The sequence below is a fragment of the Lynx canadensis genome, chromosome A1 (assembly GCF_007474595.2).
Source record: "Lynx canadensis isolate LIC74 chromosome A1, mLynCan4.pri.v2, whole genome shotgun sequence".
In the NCBI taxonomy this organism is placed as follows: Eukaryota; Metazoa; Chordata; class Mammalia; order Carnivora; family Felidae; genus Lynx; species Lynx canadensis.
This window is the reverse complement of record NC_044303.2, coordinates 138,518,741-138,541,182: the sequence shown is the minus strand read 5'-3', so window position 1 is coordinate 138,541,182 and position 22,442 is coordinate 138,518,741. Positions and strand designations below refer to the sequence as shown.

General features: G+C 39.9%; 1 protein-coding gene and 1 pseudogene across 1 annotated transcript in view; one reads left to right on the top strand and one right to left on the bottom strand.

The window, feature by feature from the left end:
* ARHGEF28 (Rho guanine nucleotide exchange factor 28) overlaps window positions 1-22,442 on the bottom strand; it is a 284,777-nt gene that overhangs the window by 182,947 nt on the left and 79,388 nt on the right. The gene's annotated exons all lie outside the window — the stretch shown is intronic.
* Window positions 16,650-17,009, top strand: LOC115512750 (annotated as a pseudogene).

The window sequence follows — 22,442 nt, the reverse complement described above, 5'->3', positions numbered from 1 at the left end:
AGGATTAAAATTAAAAAAAAAAAAACCTAGTTCAATAATACAAACTGTTCCAAAAATATCCAAAATATTGGTCTTCAACTGTTTGATTAAAGAAAACACATTTGGTCCTGGGCTTTTGTCATAGTTTTTTGTTTACCAATTCAGTTTCATTACTTGTCTTCAGTCTGTCCAGATATTTCGGGCAGTAATTTCTCGGACATTGGCCATATCAACATTTTCTGGATATGTCTCCTCAAGCAAGGGAGACAAAAGCAAAATTAAAATACTAGGACTACATCAAAATAAAAAGCATTTGCACAGCAAAAGAAACCAACAAAATGAAAAGGCAACCTACTGAACGGGAGAAGATATTTGCAAATGATGTATCTGAGAAAGGGTTAGTATACAAAATGTGTAAGTGACATACAACTCAACCCCAAATAAGCAAACAACCCAATTAATAAACGGGCAAAGGAACTGAATGAACATTTCTCCAAAGACGACATACCAATGGCCTGACACAAAAAAGATGCTCAACATCACTAATCACCATGGAAATGTGAATTAAAACCACAATGAGATATTACCTTACACCTACCTGAATGGCTAAAATCACAAAGACAAGAAAAAAAAGTGTTGGCAAGGATACAGAGAAAAAGGAACCCTCGTGCACTGTTGATGGGAATGCAAACTGGTCCAGCCACTGTGAAAAAGAGTATGAAGGTTCCCGAAAAAATTAATAACAGAAATACCATATGATCCAGTAATTCCGCTGTTGGGTATTTACTCAAAGAAAAGGAAAACACTAGTTCAAAAAGACATAGCACCCTTATGTTTATTGCAGAATTATTTACAATAAACAAGATATGGAAGCAACCTAAGTATCCATGGATAGACAAATGGGTAAGGAAGCTGTGGTGTACATATTCAATGGAATAACACCAACCATAAAAAAGGATGAGATAGTGCCATTTGAGATAACATGGCTGGACCAAGAGTGTATCAGATGAAGTAAAATAAGTCACACTGAGAAAGACAAATACCTTACGATTTCACTCATGAGTCAAATCTAGTGTAGTGAAAACAAAAAAAAAACAAAGAAAAATGAATTTAAAAAAGCAGAATGGGAACTATAAATGGAAAGAAAAAAACTGGTTGCCGGAGGGGAGAGGGGAGGTGGGCAAAATGGGTGAAGAGGAGTGGGAGATACAGACTTCCAGTTACGGAATGAATAAATCATAGCAGTAGAAAGCATGGCTTAAGGAATACATTCGATGATATTGTAAAAGCACTAGAACATGACAGATGGTAGCTACCTTTCTGGTGAACAGGGCAGAATATACAAACTTGTCAAATCACAGTGCTGTACATCTGAAACTAATGTAACATTGTGTGTCAACTATTCTCAAATCAAAAAAATAAAAATAAAGACTCAACCCACACTAACTAAAAAGACCAAAAGATTCTAAACACATGGTTAGTTTGGGGGCACCTCAAGAATCAATTTCTCTTTTTTCAAATCTAGAGTTTTAAGCCAATGAAAACATCAATCTTTAAAGAAATTCTGCTTCACAGAAGATTCTTTTAACCTGTAATGATTGCAGGCTACATCCATTACAAAGCCATCAATTTTTTGGTATGCATTTTCTGGAAAAAAAATTTATTTCCATTTCCTTTGTTTTGCCTTAAGTGTACCTACAGATGCAAGGTAACACTGGAATCCCATAAGGCAAGCAGGGTGTCCCCACCTACCCATCTCCCTCCCAGCCTTGCTGGCACACCTTGTTAACATGTGAGAAGCATTTGTATTCCAACCAATGCTCTGTAAGAACATAACTCTGCCTGGACACTTTACTGTTTAAAAAACTTTGGATGGAAGAATAAGTTGAGTTGATTTCATTAAATTTTATTTTACAAACTTATAAACAGAACTATAAGCTATAAACTTAGCCATCAACTGAAAATACCATTTATGTTTATATTTTCATTTAATCTTGAAACTCAGAAAAATTGATTTTCGGGGCGCCTGGGTGGCTCAGTCGGTTAAGCATCCGACTTCGGCTCAGGTCATGATCTCGTGGTTCGTGAGTTCAAGCCCTGCGTCAGGCTCTGTGCTGATGGCTCAGAACCTGGAGCCTGTTTCAGATTATGTGTCTCCCTCTCTCTCTGACCCTCCCCCATTCATGCTCTGTCTCAAAAATAAATAAACGTTAAAAAAAATAAATAAAATAATAAAAAAAAAGAAAAATTGATTTTCATCCAGGATTAATATAATGATTTTGTATAGCTATGTTTCATTGAATACCACTATGTACCACTCGTAGAAAATATATTTAATCCTCACAATACATAGCAAGGGTGGGTTCTGTAATTCTGACTTTATAAATGAATAAAGTAAGTAATGACTCAGGACAAATTTGAAGGCCACAGCTAGGATTTGTATTCAGGTTTTTCTCGTATGTACTACTTGCTACTATTCCAAGATCAAAACAAGTGTGTAAATGATTTGTATTTACAAGTCCCAAAAAAGACGAGTCCCCAACTCATTAAGTTCCTGTCTCTAAAATCAAAAGAAATGGTCTACACAATTTGAATCAAACTATTTACTGTAACGTGGACATCCTACTGAAAAGAAGAAAAATACATGCCTCCCTATCAGAAAGCAAGAGCCCACCAGAAATTTGATCAGTGACAAGTAAACGAGAAATTTAACATATTCTGAAGAGAATGATGATCTAAATGTCTTTTGTAAATAGACAACCTAAAGAGAGGCAAGTTTTCAACACTTGATCATTGTGTTACCCCCCAGACAAGATGACTTAGCCAGCTCATCTGAGTATTTCACCTGGTCTGACAGCAGATACCTACAGGAAATACTGCAGAGCTCCCTAAGGACGCACGTGCAACCACACCCCCTTTACACCACGACTACGTTCTCAAAAATAAAATCAGCACTATCCATGCTCATCCGCATTACAGCAACACATATCAATCTTTACTCATCCGCCAAATCCAGTACCAACTGCTTTAATCTCATTTAATCCCACAACCATCTTTTGAGGTAGGTGTTTTATTCTCATCCCCATTTGACAAACAAGGGAACTGAGGCAGGGAGTGCTGAGCTAACTTATCCAGGTCACACAGCTAGATAGGAGACTGACCCAGACCGTCCTTAACCTCTCACAGTCAAGTCCTTATAGAGAATGGACACTGGCAAAGCCAACATGCTCTTTCTTGGAGAACAAGACATGCTTCATCCTCTATGTACTTGTGGATCAATCCTGCCAGGTTGCAATGACCTTTACAAAGTCCTTCATAATGCTCAGAGCTTGTCATCATCTCCTAATTTTCTGATCTTTATTCTCCATTTCCTTAATTGCACCTTCAGGTGCTGTAAAACTCACATGTTAACACCCAGCACCAGACTCCTCCCTTGTTTCTGGGGCAAGGTCACATATCTTTGCCCAACCATCCAAAGCATCAAAACTCTTCCTTTCAGGTCACACACCTTTGGTCAACCATCCAAAGCATCAAAACTGTTCCTTTCAAGGGGCACCTGGGTGGCTCAATCAGTTGACCATCTGACCCTTGATTTTGGCTCAGGTCAGGATCCCAGGGTCATGGGATCCATCCCACATCGGGCTCCATAGTGAGTGTGGAGCCTGCTTAAGATTCTCTCTCTCCCTCCCTCTGCCCCTCTCCCCTGCTCATTCCTTTACCTCGCTAAAATTGAAAAGAAAAGAAAAGAAAAGAAAAGAAAAGAAAAGAAAAGAAAAGAGAAGAGAAGAGAAGAGAAGAGAAGAGAAGAGAGAAGAGAAGAGAAGAGAGAAGAGAAGAGAAGAGAAGAGAAGAGAAGAGAAGAGAAGAGAAGAGAAGAGAAAAGGAAAACTTTTCCTTTGAAATGCAAGATAAATGATGGAAAGAGGAGTGACAGAAAACATTATTTGCAGAACACACTTATCCCAGAATAATAATTGGGCAGCTCCCTGATGGATCTCATCAGGATTCCCAATGGGATCCTTCTCTTCCTCAGTAGAACACTCAGTACCACATGTTCGTTGCTAGATGCACACTAACTCTCTGTGGCTACGAATATTGTTTAGCATTCAGAACAAAAGGGAAAAAACAGTAACCTTTCAACTTGTCTTAACTCTACATGATAATATCAAAGAGGGCTTTATTTAATTATTTTCCACAATGTTCTACTTCTAACATTTTATCATTTAAAACCATATTTTAAATTTTTCAATAATAGGTTTACCTGTCACACCTGACTTTAAAGAAAAATTGAATTTTACCTTGTAAAGCTAAGGAATTGATTCAAGATTTGTAGAGGCACCACAAAGGGAAGCCACCAACTGTGACCCATGTTTCAGTGAGCTACTAGTCCAACCATTTCCTTACTACATTTTGATAAAAGCAATAATTAAGAATGAGCAATCTTTCCAAAAGACAAGAAGGGTTCTATCTTGTTCTACAGGTTTACTAATGAAGACATAGATGTCCCTATAGAATAGACAAATGGCAGGAGCAAAGTTGGAAGCATCAGTAAGTCAAGACTCAAAAAGAACAGGGCCTGGGAATGCAAGCTGGTGCAGCCACTCTGGAAAACAGAGTGGCTATCAACAATAGCCAAAGTATGGAAAGAGCCCAAATGTCCATCGATGGATGAATGGATAAAGAAGAGGTGGTATATATATATATATATATATATATATATATATATATATATATGTGTGTATATATATATATATGTATATGTATATATAGAGAGAGAGAGAGGTGGTATATATATGTATGTATATACATATATATACATATATATATATATATATATATATATATACACACATACAATGGAGTATTACTCAGCCAAACAAAAGAATGAAATCTTGCCATTTGCAACTACGTGGATAGAACTAGTGGTATTATGCTAAGTGAAATTACTCAGAGAAAGACAAATATCATGACTTCACTCATATGAGGACTTTAAGAGACAAAACAGATGAACATAAGGGAAGGGACACAAAAATAATATAAAAACAGGGAGGGGGACAAAACAGAAGAGACTCTTAAATATGGAGAACAAACAGAGGGTTCCTGGAGGGGTTGTGGGAGGAGGAATGGGCTAAATGGGTAAGGGGCACTAAGGAATCTATTCCTGAAATCATTGTTGCACTATATGCTAACTAATTTGGATATAAATTTTTAAAAATAAAAAGTAAAATAAAGTAAAATAAAATAATAAAATAAAATGAGATGAGATGAGATAAAATAAGATAAAATAAAATAAGATAAAATAAAATAAGATAAAAATAAAATAAAATAAAATAAAATAAAATAAAATAAAATAAAATAAAATAAAATAAAATAAAATAAATAAAAAGAACCGGGCTGACACTAACAAGATGAATTTCCCAACTATGAATTCAAGTAGTGCACTTAAAACTCAGCAGCACGACAGAAGATGGAAGAACACTAGATGACCACCAATGATGTGGAAAGGATCTAGAGATTTGGGAAGGCAGTGACCTCAGGACAGTTGACAGTGTGACGCAGCTCCCCACATCAAGCTAAGACTACCTGAGACTACAGGACAGTGTCCAGAAGAGGAAGAAAATGGTTCCATTGTCCTCCGCTTTAACCAAAGCCTGCGGGGGTTTTCTGTTTAATTAGAGCCACCAGGGTGATAACAGCTGTTAAACCTACATCATGGGAGCTTTGGGAGTTTACTCTGGCAAAGAGAACACTTAATGGGGAGACATAAAAGCTGTGTTCAAACTTTTGAAGGATTATGAACAAGAAAGAGCACTGTTCCTACACAACGTCTCAGGGGCAAAACTAATGGAGAGAATTATGAGAGACAGATTTTTAGACAATTAAAATTTGTAATAATTACAACTGTCCAATTATGGACTCTTTTCATGATCTGGTGAAGAGTTTTCTCTCCACCAATTTAACAAGAGTAGATGACCATCTGTTCCTGTTGTCAGAGAGAATTTCTACACACAAGATTCCACGATAAGTAGTTCAAACTTGCATTCGATACATAGGACATTTTCCTTTTGCTGGGATTCAGAGCATCACAAAAGCATTAAGTGGAAATAGTCACAAGTGCATTTTGTGCACATCCCCCTAGTTCTGAGCACAGAGACAGACTCATCCACAGAGAGCACTTTAAATTTTACTTTATAGGTTTCTAAAAAAAGATCTCCCTCTCTTCTTGGTACCCCCAGTCTTACTTAGCTTTTCAGGAAGTTCTCCCTGAGGTCCAATCTCAACTCTTCCTGCTGTAATTATACCAAATAACGTGGATAACAAAATGAGCTCTATAATGACCCTGACAGAGTAATATTTGACCTAAGAACCTATCAATTAAAGAAACATGTACAGAGACAAAATATGAAGCAATGAATTCTTTAAATGTTTCCAATCTCTAAATGTCAAATGTCATTCAGAACAGTTTTGAAAACCATTACAAGACTGATTTACATGCTCTCATTTTTGAGTGCAAACACAGACCTCCTTGTGTAAGAGCTCTGCTAGTCTTTTCAGATCGAGCTCTCTATCTCTATGCAGGAAGAATGGACTGAAGCTTAATGTGTTTAGATTAAAATCACTCAGAACTGACGGGAAATGACACTTGAGCAGCAGGAATACAGCACAGCTTTAAAAGGTTAGTGACAACACTGAGTACTCAAAAATGCCTAATTTGCTTAAAAGGTACCCAAATACAGTTTCCATAAAGACTGTTGTTCTCTCCTTTAAGAGCTAGATAAAGTCGCCGAACACAAAGCTGCCTTGAAACTCCACTCGGCACAAAATTCTCACTGGCCGTATTCCTCGTACCTTACACTGTGCTCAGTAAATTTATCACGGGCTCTCTTGATGGACTCCAGCAACAAACTAATTTGCCTACTAGTCAACCCATCAATTTTCCATTAAAACTCTTTACTTCCCAATCAACTGGAAGGCATGTACTAGATTCTTTTTAAGTGCTTCCCTAACAAAAATAAAACTAAAGTTAAGCACTCAATCAACTCTTTTAAAAGACATTGGTTTTTGTTACTGCCATAGCTGGGCTCTAGAGAATGTGTCCATAAGCAGGACAATGAACTGGTATCTATTTAATGGGAGTTTTGTTGACAAGATTGCTACCCGTACATTGAGACAGGGAGCTCAGAGCCTGGAAGCTTCAGAGGACGTCCTTTCCACTCTTGAGACTGAACCATGCCCTCCTCTCTTCTGGCAGTGAGCTTTTCACTCCATCGAGAGGTACGCTGCACTGAGAAACATGCACATCTCCCCCCCCCCCCCCCCGCATTTCAACCAGGAAGGATTCGGTCTTTGCAACCAAGCATGGTAGTGGGGGGAATAACTCACATTGCCCAAGTCTATCACTTTGATTACTAGATTAACAATGATTCTTGGAGACTTTTTATTTTTAAAGATTTCTTTTTTTATTTTTATTGTTATTTTTAGAGCCCATGTTCAGCATGGAGCCCAACGTGGGGCTTGATCCCACAACCCTGGGATCACAACCAGAGCAGAAACGAAGAGTTGGATGCTAAACCGACTGAGCCACCCAGGCGCCCCTTAATGATTTAATTAAGAAATATACATGATGAAGGTGAGGCTTGGCACAGGAAAGGGTTGCCGGACACCCAAAATGGAAACCAAGTCTTCACACTCTTCTCAAATCCTTTTCGTACTCTTCATTACCCAGCCAAATATTGTCAGCTATTCCTTTTTTTTAATTTTTTTAATGATTTTATTTATTTTTGAGACAGAGACAGAGCATGAGCAGGGGAGGGGCAGAGAGAGAAAGGGAGACACAGAATCTGAAGCAAGCTCCAGGCTCTGAGCTGTCAGCACAGAGCCCGACGCGGGGCTCGAACTCACGGACTGTGAGATCATGACCTGAGCCAAAGTCAGAAGTTCAACCGACTGAGCCACCCAGGCGCCCCTATTGTTAGCTATTCTTAAGAGAACATGACGTGTCTAGGGCTTTGCAAGCCAGACATGTGAATGAATACACTTTTCCCTACCAATTATGTCCCTAAGTTTTCCAAAATATCGACCAAAAAAGCAAACTCACAGACTGCAGTACAGGGACCTTGCTACAACCAGTAGTGCAGATAGCATTTTTCAAAAACACAATAAAGATCTTTAGTTGTTAGTTGGTTATTTAACCTATGGTAGTCTCTAACCTTAATTTCACTTAAAAATAGTGCAGGGCTGCCCAGGTGGCTGTGGACACACTCTGTCTCTCAAAGACAGACGGCGTGGGCACACTCTGTCTCTCAAAATAAACAAACTTTAAAAAAAAAAAATATTGCAAAATCTTTTATGCAACTGAAGAACAACAACCTTCTTACAGTCACCCTTTAAATCATTGCTAATCATTACCAAGTTCACCTAAGGGAAAAAATTAAGCAGGGAGGACCAAAATTCTATTCATACCCATAAGTCTCAAACTTAAAGGTCACATCCATGGAAAGGCAATTGGTCATACTCGTTCTAAGTGTTCCTCAATGATTTCGTGTAATATAGGGCTGTGAGAATAGGATTAGCTATGTGCAAACAGCTACAGCTGACAAAGTCTAAGTTCTCCTGTACCAAAACATATCCTCTATCAGTTCACCAAGTTCACCAAGTTCACTTCTTGGTATTATGAAGTCATTTGAAATTATGATAAATAATATTTAATGATACAGTAAAATACTGTTAAAACTAGGTCACAAAATAAATATTTTTGTTCAAGTAATTATGCATATAAGCAGATAAAAATGAAAGACAGAGGAGATTCGGGTTTTGTTTTGTTTTACCTTCTTCATTCTTTTCGATATTTTTCAATATTTCTACAATGAACATGCATCACATCTACAATTAAGAGAAAAATCATGAAATTTCAAGGAAATTTAGTAATCACCCTTTGGTAAACTGGTCACGTGCAATCCTAGTCCTAGGTATTTATGCAGACATTGTTGTGAACCTACAGTCATGTAAGAATTGTACAAATGGTTACAGTAGCTCTATCCATAATCACTGAAAAGTGACAATACCTCAAATATCCTTCAATCGGTGAATAAATCAACTGCAGTATCTCCACACAGTGGCATACTACTCAGCAGTACAGAGGAATGAACTACTCAGACAGGCAACAAATGGATGAATTTCAAACACGTTATGCTGAATGCCAAAAGCCAGACTCAAAGGGCCACGTGATTGACAGGACGTGACGCAAAAGGTGAAAACATAGGCGGGGGGAATGCAAGATTGCCCAAGATTGGGGTTAGGAGAGGCACTGGCTACAACCAAGGAGCAGCACAGGCAATTTTGAGGGTGATAAAAATGTTTTATACCCGGATTGTGGTGCTACTTAGAGAACTAAATGCACTTGTCAAAACTAAGAAGTGTTTACTAGGAAGGATGAATTTTACCATAGGCACATTATACCTTAATAAACTTGACCAAAAACAAAACAAAAACAAGAACTGAAAGCCTACTCATGTCCAGATTATATTCTGTTCTGTGTGATTCTTTATCTAAAATGCACCTATGTTTCTTCAAAAAGTTTTTTCAATTATTTCAGTTTTCATTATTTTAATAATTTTCACCTAGCAGGTGCATTCTGAAGGACTGGAACAGAGAAAGAAAATTTTTAATAGGGATGAGTCGAGGGGCGCCTGGGTGGCTCAATCAGTTGAGTGTCCGACTTTGGCTCAGGTCATGATCTCACGGTTTGTGGGTTCAAGCCCCTCATTGGGGTCTGTGCTGACAGCTCAGAGCCTGGAGCCTGCTTCGGATTCTGTGTCTCCCTCTTTCTCTGCCCCTCCCCTGCTTGCGCTCTCTCTCTCTCTCTCTCAAAAATAAATAAACTTTAAAAAAAAATTTAAAAATGAAAACAGGGGTGGGTAAATCATGCGGAGGACACCCAGGCCTGTCTGCACTATCCCTACAAATGCTAGCAAGGACACCTGTGTGGGCCACTGGACACAAATCAAGGCACTCCAGAGCTGGAGAGAAGGTACTTAAAAGGAGTGGAGATGGCAGATACCATTTTCTTGTCTAATACTTGCAGGAGGTAACCAAATGCAAACTCTGCAATCCACTCCACAGAAGCCAGGATTTGGTTGTAACTGAGCACTTTTACCCATCACGCCCATGCCAGAACCATTTCTAGACCGATTAGAGTGTGACTAAGCAGTCGCCAGGCCAGTTTGGTTTGCTCATTTAGGGTTTAAAATACCCTCCCCACCTCTGGATATTAGGAAAGCGCTTCTGAGAGGTGTCTGAAAAGATTTAGAATGGCTTATCCTCTTAAACGGATTTGGGAACAAGGAACTTTCTCCTGAGCTTATAAGGGAACTGGTATTCTGTTTTGTTTGGTCTTCCCCTCCCCCACCATTTATAAGAATATACAAATAAGCCCTACCTGATCCTTATCATGAGCTTAAAAGAGTATAATTAGACCAGAGATGTGAAAAACTGTTTTTATCAAGTAGGGAATTCTTTTTCTCAAGAAATATTCTTTTTTTCCAAATATAAGAGAGTGACACCCATTTTCCTGGTCTATGGAGAAGTTAAGAGTAAAGTGGCCTAGGACAGGTACAGAAATTATTCCTGGACAACAATTACATTAATCTCTTTCCTGAACACTTTGAAAATAATGTAAAACATTCTTAAAATTAAACCGTGTATTGAAATATAGCTCCTGCTATATAAAAAATGGAGACTAGCAAATTAATGTTCTTGAAAAAGAATATTTTGGCTAATTAGTAGATTAAATTATTGTTAAGGACTTAAAAGGACTGTCTACATTAAACAAGAGAGATTATCCTCATCTGTTCACTAGACCAGACCACCAAAGAATAGCTACTTCAGAACACAGTTAGCCTTGTTTATATATAAATCTATCTATGTACACACACACACACACACACACACACACACACACACACCGTAAAATTCATGGTCTCTGAGTAGGGATTTACCATAAAATACCTGTCTGGTTTTTGTCAGAGCCTTTCTGGAACTTCAACATGTCAGGAGTAGCACTGTTATGTTTAAATTAGAAATCAAATGTCCAACACTAAATGAGCGCAGGAAAATTCACACCCATTGTTTTCATGTCCTGCTCATAGTGGGTCTTCCTAAAAAATAAAGCATTGTACATTTTGAAAAATATAAGGTGAGGTAAGAGACTAAATGGTAACACGGAAACTCGCTCGGGCTGCTGGTCTAGAGAACTGGGCCACGGTGTTTCATTCATCCACCCCACACACTTGAGGAGCCCTTCCAGTCTGATGGTCTCAGGGAATCCATTAAATAGCTGTGCAACTTTGGACACATCATTTATAATCTCTCTGAGCCTTTGAGAGGGGGAAAAAAAACATACTTAGCACACTGGGTAAGTCATGGGAATTAGATAAAAGGTTTACAAAACAGCGAGCACAGTGTCTGGTATGCAGGAGATGTTCGAGAATATTAATTATCTCTCGCCCTCTCTCCTTTCTGAAAAGCTTTTGTTACACACTCACAATGAATCTTTTTGCTTAGTCTACTAAACAGTCCAGCGGAGAAGCAAGCTTTCTATCTCTGAGTCCACATATGCCGGACAGATTTGTATGCTACGGCTTAATTATTTCTCAACTAACAGTGAATGGCTACAGAAGACCATTGTTGATAGGCTTCTGGATATGATCAATAAACACTGACTCTGTGTCTAGGTCTACAGAAAATCTTCCAGGTGAGGGTGGGGCCAGCACAGGGCACACGACAGAACAGTTCCTAAGCTCTTTACACCAGGGACATCTCAGACAAGGAGTATACCAACAGATGAGACAAAATTTCACGCAACAGTTCCATGCTAAAGTCATAGGACTAACCACGAGCTCCCTGGTTTAAAAAAAAAAAAAAAATGACACCATTAATAAAAATAAAGGCTTTAAACAGGGTATTTTCAAAATCAAAAGCGACCAGCCAGATAAACCTAACTCGGGCTCATTTTAGACACACAGCACTCAAGCAGAGGTAGATTCTGGAGGGAAGTAAACCCAGAGTCACTGACCAACACACCAAACCCACAGGCACTTTCAACACTTCAGATTTTCCCCTTTCTGAAGATTCAACAGGACTCAAGGATGATTTTACTTTACTTCTCAAAGAGGTCATCAACTAGTTTTCTGGTTTCAACAGCATAGGTTGGTGTAAGTCGTGACTCTGTAATTCAATACCAGTGGAGCTGGAGAATGAAGTCTTTGGCCAACGGGTATCCACAAATCCCTGAAGTATAAGCTCATACTATTAAATGTCTTCATGGACACTGAGGCAGGAGACTGTCTCATGCTCCAGGGTCCCTATCCTCCCTGGCACACTGTCGAGAACTGCTCCTGTGGAACTCCCTTGCTCTTCACAGCCCAAGGGAAAAAGGAAAAAGCAAAAACAAAGAAACCCAGATCCCACAGTTTCCTGCTCTCCAGGTTCTCAAGACAAAGACCTTAGTGAGAATGTAAGCAACGAAATGCTCTAATCTCTATTTTAAAGCTAATGATTATGCTTTGGCTCTCTCCATAAGAGACTGTTAAAAACTGAGAACAAACTGAGGGTTGATGGGGGGTGGGAGGTAGGGGAGGGTGGGTGATGGGTATTGAAGAGGGCACCTTTTGGGATGAGCACTGGGTGTTGTATGGAAACCAATTTGACAATAAATTTCATATATAAAATAAAAAAAAATAAATAAATAAAGCTAATGATTAATGAGTCCAAGCCTCTTGGTTTGAGGAAATTGGAAAACTATCACGTTTTGTAGAAAGCTGCTATTTTCAAAGGCAAGGGCCTTTCAAATTCCCCCAAAGGTGCTTCAACTCCTAAGATGGTCAGCAAAATGACAAAATATATGTTCAATTTTGGCATAGGTAGCCTTTTCGTTTTCTTGAATATCCACTTTGAGATAGATATGTCCCATTTATAAGAAGAAGTTAATCAGAAGGAAGAATAATGAATAGGGTTGGAAAATCTGGACCCAGGACCTCAGTTCAGCCTGTGACCCTGGTTCACACTTTTAAGTCTCAGAGGAGGACATTTCCCCTCAAGGTCTGGCTGTGCATCTACTCCCAATTTGTCAGATTGTACCATTCCACCCATCGTACACCCTCTTCCCCTTGCATTTCAACTGGGACCTTCATGAGATTATCGACACGTTCAAGTCCAATACCATTTCAGAGTCAAATTCTTCCTTCATCTTATATGCTCTCGCTATCTCCTGTGATAGTCAAGGTCTGCAATCCCGGTCTCCCTTTCTAACTCACTGCAACCCAGCCGACATCCTATCATACCTCCAACTGGTAGCTAAACACCCTCACTGACATCTTCAATCTTATGTAACTAACCTCTTTGCTAACACGTATGACCTCTCATTTTTTGAACCTCTCCCCTCCCCTGCCTTCCAATGCATCACTAGCTCTTGCTCTACCCTCTTGTAACCCCCTTAGTTTACTCTGCTCTCTTCATTGATTAATTCAACCAAAAATAAAGTTATGTTCCCTCCAGGGGCCACGTGCCATATCTACCCATGTGGTCATTTACTCCAATCTGTAAAATATAATGATTACTAAATGAGCTCTAAAATCTCAAGTGACAACTAAAAAAGCTTATTACCATTATTTTCAATATTCAGGCTTACTATTTAAGGCAACTGCCACACTCAAAATATTTTGACATACATCAAGTCATTTTAGAACAACACATTCTTAGTTTAACCCATTTGCCTCTGAGGTAGATGGTCCAACAGGCAGGATCGATATGAGAACCTGCAACTGTCCACTCTCCTGCAAGACATCTTTCCTGTCACCTGGTGGTCTGTAGCTTTTCTTCAATGCCACCTGGCAAGGAGTCCTATCTAGTACTTAGGCAGGAATATAATCCCCAGCTAATACTTTCTTCATATGTAAGAATATAATTTGCCTTGTTATTGAGGTATTGAGGCTTTGTTTCTGGGAACATGTACCCTCTATGCATGTGACATATGTGTCTTCCAACTTGCAAAGAGTTAGTTACTGATACCTAGTATGACTAGTATGACAAGGGTAATACTTTGATAGTGACTTCTCCACCACCCTCGACACACACACACACACACACACACACACACACAGTTTGTGTGTCATCTTTCCCTTGTCAACCTGAAGCCTTGCAGCTATGGATGCTTGTCCTGAGGAGACAGGACATTTTAGCACTGTGACAGCAGAAAACAAAAGGGAACTATCTGCTTCTGACATTGAAAACATGATTTTACATCAAGACAATGGGCTGGAAAAGTCGGCTTTATCAAGAACAGAGCTTGAAAATTTCAGATTGTGGTGTCTTCTGTGGAAGATAAAGCTGCTTCTTATTAAGGCTAGGGATGATGCTTGCTACCAACTACAGAAAGAACCCTCAATAGGGTAAAGCCTAAAATTCACTCCTTCTGGGATCAGGGGATTACAAGAAGACAGGGGTGGTCAAACATGTGCACTCTGATCTCCCTTCTTATTTTTGACCCTAACAAGGAAAAGGTTTCAGATAAGTTCCAGGACACTCCAAGACTGAGACTAACATTTAACCCACTGTATAGCCAATTTGAGTTCTAGTATGGTGTGGATGGGACCAGAAGTGACTGTGTACTCCTAAGAAGGATGGAGAAAGAAGTGAATCAAGAAGCAAGAGGCCTGGCTAAACAAAAGATAACTCACAGCAGAGATGTACAATGGTGAGGTCCTAGGCCACGCACTGGATTGAGGAGGTGATAGATCTGGAGAGGTCCCAAAAAGTGTTAGCAAGGGCTGAGAGATGGAGTCAAGGTCAGCTGAGGACCACAACTGGGGCTTGACAAAGCTCAAAGAGACCAGCCCCCAACCTACATAGCTACAGATACCAGCCAGGCACCCAAAAACAGAAAAGGTCATTGAGAACTGGCATGAAGGCAGAGGACAGGACACCCAATCCCCACTCTGTTCCCCAGACCTGCACAAAGTACCCTAGAAAGGAACAGATGAGGCTACATACCTGAGAAATTGAAAAGTTTATCTAAATGAGTGAGCATACAAAACATAAAGCAACTATTTATTTATATCATTTCATCAGACAACGTATACTGCAGTAGACTCCTTTTGTGTTCTCCTACTGCCCAGCAGACAAGGGGTCAGGAGGACACATCTTTCTTAGAAATAAGTGAAGAAACAGTATTTCTTCTGCATATTAGAATATAGCTTGAGGAGCTCTAAACTCTTCCTAACTAGTATATCGAAAAATTCCATTTTAATTAATCCGATTTTCAGTGTAACAACATCATTTCCATGACCCGTAACAATAGTTCTTTGCCACTGTAATTAATACTACAATAAACTTACTAATAGGATTCTTTCACAGGCTAACACATGATCATTACAATTCATCTTTCTTCTACGATATCTCATGCCCAGAAAACTAAGAGCTCTCTTCTATTTGAAATTTTCAGCATTCAGGGCAATGCCTCACATGCAGTTAGCATTCAAAATTTTACTTTCCTTACTGAAAGCAACAATGAATAAACAATCACCGAAGCATAAGAACATGACCACTTTTGGGGGTGCCTGAGTGGCTCAGTCAGTTAAGCGTCCGGCTTCAGCCCAGGTCATCATCTCACAGTTCGTGAGTTCGAGCCCCGCATCGGGCTCTGTGCTGACAGCTCAGAGCCTAGAGCCTGCTTCAGATTCTGTCGGTCTCTTGCTCTCTCTCTCTGCTCCTCCCCTGCTTACATTCTGTCTCCTTTCTCTCTCAAAAATAAATATTTAAAATTAAAAAAAAAATGACCACTTTCTATGTTATCAGTGATGTGGTTATACTGGACACAACCTAAGTTACTGTCATCATTCCAGTTTTCTCAAATACAATGTTGATATTCTAATAAAGAGATCTCCCGGAAAGGGGAAGGCAGAAACCCAGAGAGGTGGCTACAGGAAAGAGAGCAGAGAGATCAATCACAATGTGAAGAGGACAAGATTAAGGACAAGAGGGAAATAAAGGAGTTAGACAATTCAACCGACATGAGCATGACCAGAAAACCAGTCAGGTGACCAAGAAAGGACAGGAGGAGGAGGGGCAAACCACCTCAGGCTGACAAGATGCTCAACACCACTAATAATCAGGGAAAAGCAAATCAAAACTCAAATGAGTTACCCCTCACATCTGTCAGAATGGCTAAAATCAAAAACACAAGAACGAATGAGTGTGGGCGAGGATGTGGAGAAAAAGGAACCCTCCTGCACTGTTGTTGGGAATGCAAACTGGTGCAGCCACTGTGGAAAACAGTACGAAGGTTCCTCGAGAAATTTTAAAAAGTTACCATATGATCCAGTAATCACACTATGGGGTATTAATCCAAAGAATACAAAAACACGAATTCAAAAAGATAGATGCACTCTACGATTATTGCAACATCATTTACAACAGCCAAAATACGGAAGCGATCCAAGTGTCCATCCATAGATGAATGGGTAAAGAAGATGTGGTAGATACATATATACAATAGAATCTTACTCAGCCACAAAACAAAGAATGCCATCTGTGCTTGGTGTAGGGACTACTTAGTGGTCAGCCTTGCAGATTTGATCTTTTCATCTTCTGGACCTGAGGCCCCTACCACAATCATGTTAAGCCAGATTCTTGGTCAGGCCAAGCAGCATCTGAGCTTGATCCCCCTTCTCTGTATTTAATGGAGCAGGAGGTAATGGAGCTGCTATAGGTCTTGTCCCTGGGCACTGTTCAGTCCCGAGGTCGGTGGGGATAGCAAGAATAACCCAGAACCCTAGAACAAACAGGGTCCCAACGATCAATACAAGTTCTACTCAGTGAACGTAGATTACAGCAAACTGAAGAAAAAAAAGTCCAGACTTCTAAATGAAATGTTTCACTACAAAGCTGCTGAGAATCAAGGTCTTCCAGAAGTCATCCACACAATTTTCTACTTATCCAGGAACTATCTCCCCTCTAACTGCACAAAACCATGATGTATTGTGTTGGGGTTTATACTGATTAGTAGGCATCAGAAACTTGGGGAAGAAAAAAAAAAACCACAATGACATCTTGCCATTGCCAACACCATGAGTGGATCTAGAGAATATAATGCTAAGTAAGTCAGCCAGAGAAGGACAAATACTGCATTTCACTCATATGTGAAATTTAAGAAGCAAAACAGATGAGGAAAAACGAGATAAAAAAACAACTCTTGAACACTGAGAACAAGCAGAGGACTACCAGAGGGGAGATGGGTAGGGGAACAGGTGAAATAGGTGAATGTTAATGTCACAACAGGCCTGCACTTACAAAGTTGAGGAGAACGACAAACTATGAATGTATGCAGTCCCCTCATATTCATTTATACAAACTACCTGAGCATGTATTTGCTTGGGTCAGTTTTTCAGGGGTTTTTTGTTCGTTCTTTGGGGGGTTTTTTCTTGGCACTTCATTCTGTATCCTCTGTCTCAGTAAATGCTCTAGATTCACCAACTGTTCAAATAAAGAACATACTGTAAGTATGTAAACAGGTCAAACAGCAGCGGTACACTTTTTATAGAGGGAAACATTTAGAAATTCAGAGCACAGGAAGTGTAGAGTATCTTTCAGTAATGAGCTCTACATCACCCATATCAACTTTATAATTATTCACAAAGCCTTAGAATCGAGATTTTTTTCCCCTAGTGCTAAGAAATATTAAATATTTCAAGACCAATTAACTCAGCTAAAACTGACATTTTCTCTAAGCCATAAAATAGACCTTCAAACGACCTTCATAATGAAGCCATGATGTGACTACGGATAGTGTTGAAAGACATGCACTCCCGAACAGTCTCAAGAATTTAACTAAGAACTTGCAACTGCTGGGGTTGGCCAGTCAGGAGAGCAATGGTGTTTCCACAACAAAGGGGATCAAAACAAAAGCAGGCTCATGATCACAATCACTGGCACGGGTGGTCTTTGGGGCCAGAGAGCTGTCTAGCAAGCTACACTGGGTGAACAGGACACCAATGCTGAGTAGTCCAAGTGCTGATATCAGCAGTATTATCAACCCCCAACTCGGCTCGAGCAAAATAAGCACAAGCAAAATCCAGACCACAACAGGTTGGATAACCATGTAGACTCCTACCACAAATAACATAAGCAAGAACAACACTGGACCTCAAAACAGGCCCTCAGCACTCGAAATACTATACACTGACATACCCAGTATACTCATAATTGTCATAGAATTCTCCAGACTTGCCATCAAAGCAAAGAAAGCAACAATTCTCAGTTGAGAGGTGTAGCTATTGAGACATTGAGGAATCATAGGTGCCTGGTTCATCCTAGCTTATCATTAAAAAAAAAAAAAGCCCTCATCTTGATACTGTTTAACTTCTTAAGGCCAAATGAATTAAATTATTAGTCTTCATTCCAAAACAAGCCTATAGCTTGTATCAGAAGAAAATCTCCTCCCTCTTTGTAATAAATGAAGCCGTTAACAGCTTTGTTAGCCCATCTCTTGGGCTCTGGTAACTGATACTATCTGAACACATCAAAAGGAAATTCTGATCAGCACATGTCACCACTCAGTTACAGGATGGGGGGAGACATCTTTTCAATCCCAGCATACTTTTGTTCAAGACCAAGGACACCTTGGGGCGCCTGGGTGGCGCAGTCGGTTAAGCGTCCGACTTCAGCCAGGTCACGATCTCGCGGTCCGGGAGTTCGAGCCCCGCGTCGGGCTCTGGGCTGACCGCTCAGAGCCTGGAGCCTGTTTCCGATTCTGTGTCTCCTTCTCTCTCTGACCCTCCCCCGTTCATGCTCTCTCTCTGTCCCAAAAAAAATCAATAAATAAACGTTGAAAAAAAAAATTTAAAAAAAAAAAAAAAAAAAAAAAAAACAAGGACACCTAGATACTTTTACTTGAAAACTCAAGGCATTACTCCTAAGAGACAAACTTTAGGAGATCCGTTAACAGCTCCCCACACAAGTCAATAGCATATTGAGATAGCAGCACTCTCTCCTGAAGCTACATGGAATCTGCTACCTAACACATAACACTTCAGATATGCTGTGTTCTAAAATAACAGAAGTAAGCTTTAAAGTATGATGGACAGTTTGCCTTTCAGTTGTGCTTGGTTTTGTTTTTGTCTAAATGACATCCAAACCTCTTCCTATTTTTACAGAATCATCCAATGTTTGAGTCTTCGTGGCAAGCAAGACCCTACCTCACAATACAAAAACGGACATTTCCTCTGCTGGCCTTTGGCAGTCATATGACCCAGGCTCAGCCCATCATGTCCCATTTCAGATTCTAAATTTGGGGCGAGTGACATCAAGATAGGGAGATCAGAGACAGTAATCGCGGAATCAGCAGGGGGTGACTGCCAAGGGAATCAGCTACACAGTTCAGCAGCAGCAGCACCAAACCCAGACTCCACAGATGACAGTTAAGACTCTGACTGTGGTTCCTGGCTCGTTTGAGTTTGGGTTTCAAGCCATCTTCTCACCACTTGTTGTCTAATTTGTCTAAATCAGAGTACCACAGCCTGACCCACACAACGGAAGGAGTGTTTTCGTGAGAGTAGTAAGAAATGAATTCACTTCATGAACAAGCATTCACTTTGTATAAGGAAATGTTAGTAAATATAATCAGAGAGCTCACTCTTTTCTGTCTCAGCTAAATATTTTTGTATCTTGTATTTACTTTCTCAATACTAACGTGTTAGGAAGAGAATGTTCAGTCAAAATCTCTTAATTCATGAAAATAATCTACAATGATAGTCCCAATAGCACTCATACAAACAACTGGGAGGGGGCACAAAAATGTGAACAATGTTCTCTATCTTAATTTGGGTATGATACAAATATGCGTTTGTAAAAATTTACCCTGTATATTCTTAAGATTTGTGCATGAGATTCCATGTGAGTTTATCTAAATAATACAGGTACATAAACACAGAGACAGGGGCACCTGGGTGGCTCAGTGAGTTAAGCCTTGTGGAATCAAGCCTTGTGTCCAGATCTTCACTCACAGTGCAGGCCCTGCTTGGGATTCCCTTTCTCACCTTCTGCAACTCATGCTGTCTCTTTCAAACTAAATAACTTAAAAAAAAAAAAAAAAAAAGGACATATATATGGCCCAAAAGTTATGCTGATGTAGGATATCATCATACTGATGATAAAACAAACAAAGAATGTCCTCAAAATAAGCTTTTGTACATACTATCCTCTTTGACCTTGGACCTCCCTGGGCATTCCTTTCCGACAATGGAAGAATTACTCCCGGACACATTTCAATGCCCAGTGATCTTCCTCAGTGCCTCTCAGAAAAGGACACATCCAGTTCTGGTTTGCTGTCTCTTCACACCTTCAACATCTGCACTGTGTTCCAAGTGAGAAAGGTGAAGTCTTCCAGAAGTCTTGCCCATCTCACTGTATCACAATTCCCAAACTTAGAAGCTGACTTTGTTTCTCTTCAAGTCCTGCCGCCACACTTGCCTTTTTCATCAAGTGATCCTAATCACTACCTGGTTCAAGAGACAACGAATGATGGGGCGCCCGGGTGGCTCAGTCAGTTCAGCGTCCAACTTGGGCTCAGATCATGATTTCACGGCCTGTGAGCTCGAGCTCTGCGTTGGGTTCCATGCTGACGGCTCAGGGCTTGGAGCCTGCTTCAGATTCTGTGTCTCCCTCTCTCTCTGCCCCTCCTCTGCTCGCACTCTGTCTCTGTCTCTCAAAAATAAATAAACATTTGGGGCGCCTGGGTGGCTCAGTCGGTTAAGAGTCCGACTCTTCGTTTCGGCTCAGGTCATGATCTCACCGTGTGTGGGTTCAAGCCCCGCCTTGGGCTCCATGCTGACAATGCAGAGCCTGCTTGGGATATTCTCTCTCTCTCTCTCTCTCTCTCCCTCCCTCTCTCTCTCTCTCTCTCTCTCTCTCCCCGCCCCTCCCCCACTCACTCTGTCTCTCTCTCTCTCAAAAACAAATAAAACTTTAAAATAAATAAACAAACATTTAAAAAAAGAGAGAGAGACAATGAATGATAATTAACTATATATGCTAGTCAATGATGCAGGCACTTTACAAGCACTTACTCCCCTCATTCTATAAATGAGAATCAAGACCCAGAGAAGTTGAATTACTTCCTTGATGTTAAAATGCTAATCCAGGTCCATCTCACCAGGAGGTCCACCTGTATCTCCAAGCTAAAGCCACTTACTAGATCTAAAATCTAGTTTATTCTCAGCCTTTTTCTTTCTTTCATTTTCCCTGGTGAAGAAATAATGACATAAATTTTTCTTTAAGGACATCCATTTGCAATTTCGAATTTGCACATGCACGCACACACTTACTCAGGGCAAAACAAATAATGCCAAGTAGAGGAAGGAATACATCAACCCACAATCTGCATATATTACTACCCTGTATTCCTTCAAGAACCACAAATATTTGATTTACCATGAAAATGGCCATTTCCAAGCTACAGAATTCCACCTTACAAATATAAGAGGTATTCAGAATGACCAAATCCTTGGATGACTTTCCCCCTCCTTCAAAAAATACCATCATGGCTCCCTATTCTCCAAACTTCTGAGTAGTGATGATGTTCACAAACATGTCAATATCACATCTCAAATAGTTTTACTAGAAGCTTCTATTTATTCCAAAAACCAAGTCAACAGGCCTGGAAAGACACTAGTGACTCAATTTCCTCTTCCTGTGCCCTTACCCTACCACTCCCTGCCACAAATCAACCTTCACCTGTCCCAAGAAGCAAAAGTAAGTGGTATCAGCAAGGAAACTACAGCATCTATGATTTGACACTTAGCCTTGTGGCAACACTACATCAATAGCTTGGAGGGATGGGGTCAATGAAAACAAAGAATTTTACAAAGCAATTATGAAGGAAGATAAAAAAGACCAAGAGAGGTCCTGGGAGAATGGCTGGATGCATTTGAAAGTATGTTGAAAGTGATCCCCTAGAATTTGCCTGTGTCACCAATCTGGCCCCTGGGAAATACAGACATTTAAAAAGCCTTTGTAGGAAGGCTTAAGAGTTTTTTCATAATAACTGCCTCCTCAAATATGGCATTTGCATAAAAATTTGTATTTCATATACTTATTTTATTTTCTTAGGACTACTACACCTCCCCCATTTGCAAGTAGAAGTGGAATGAGTTATCTGGGTAAACCACAATAAATAGTGACCAAAGGAACCCCTTGCAACAAATGTTCACTGTATGTTTATTTCAATAATCATACCTCTGAAATCAATGAAGTAGTAAACTCCTATTTCAGAACAAAGTTTATATTATCCCTAAAATTTATTTCCCTCCATTTTTCCTCCAAGAGGCAATCAGAGAAGGGCAATTCGTGAACTAGGTTAAGAGCCTGGAACACAAGTGGTGGAAATATGCCTCAGTTCTGCTAGCCTAATG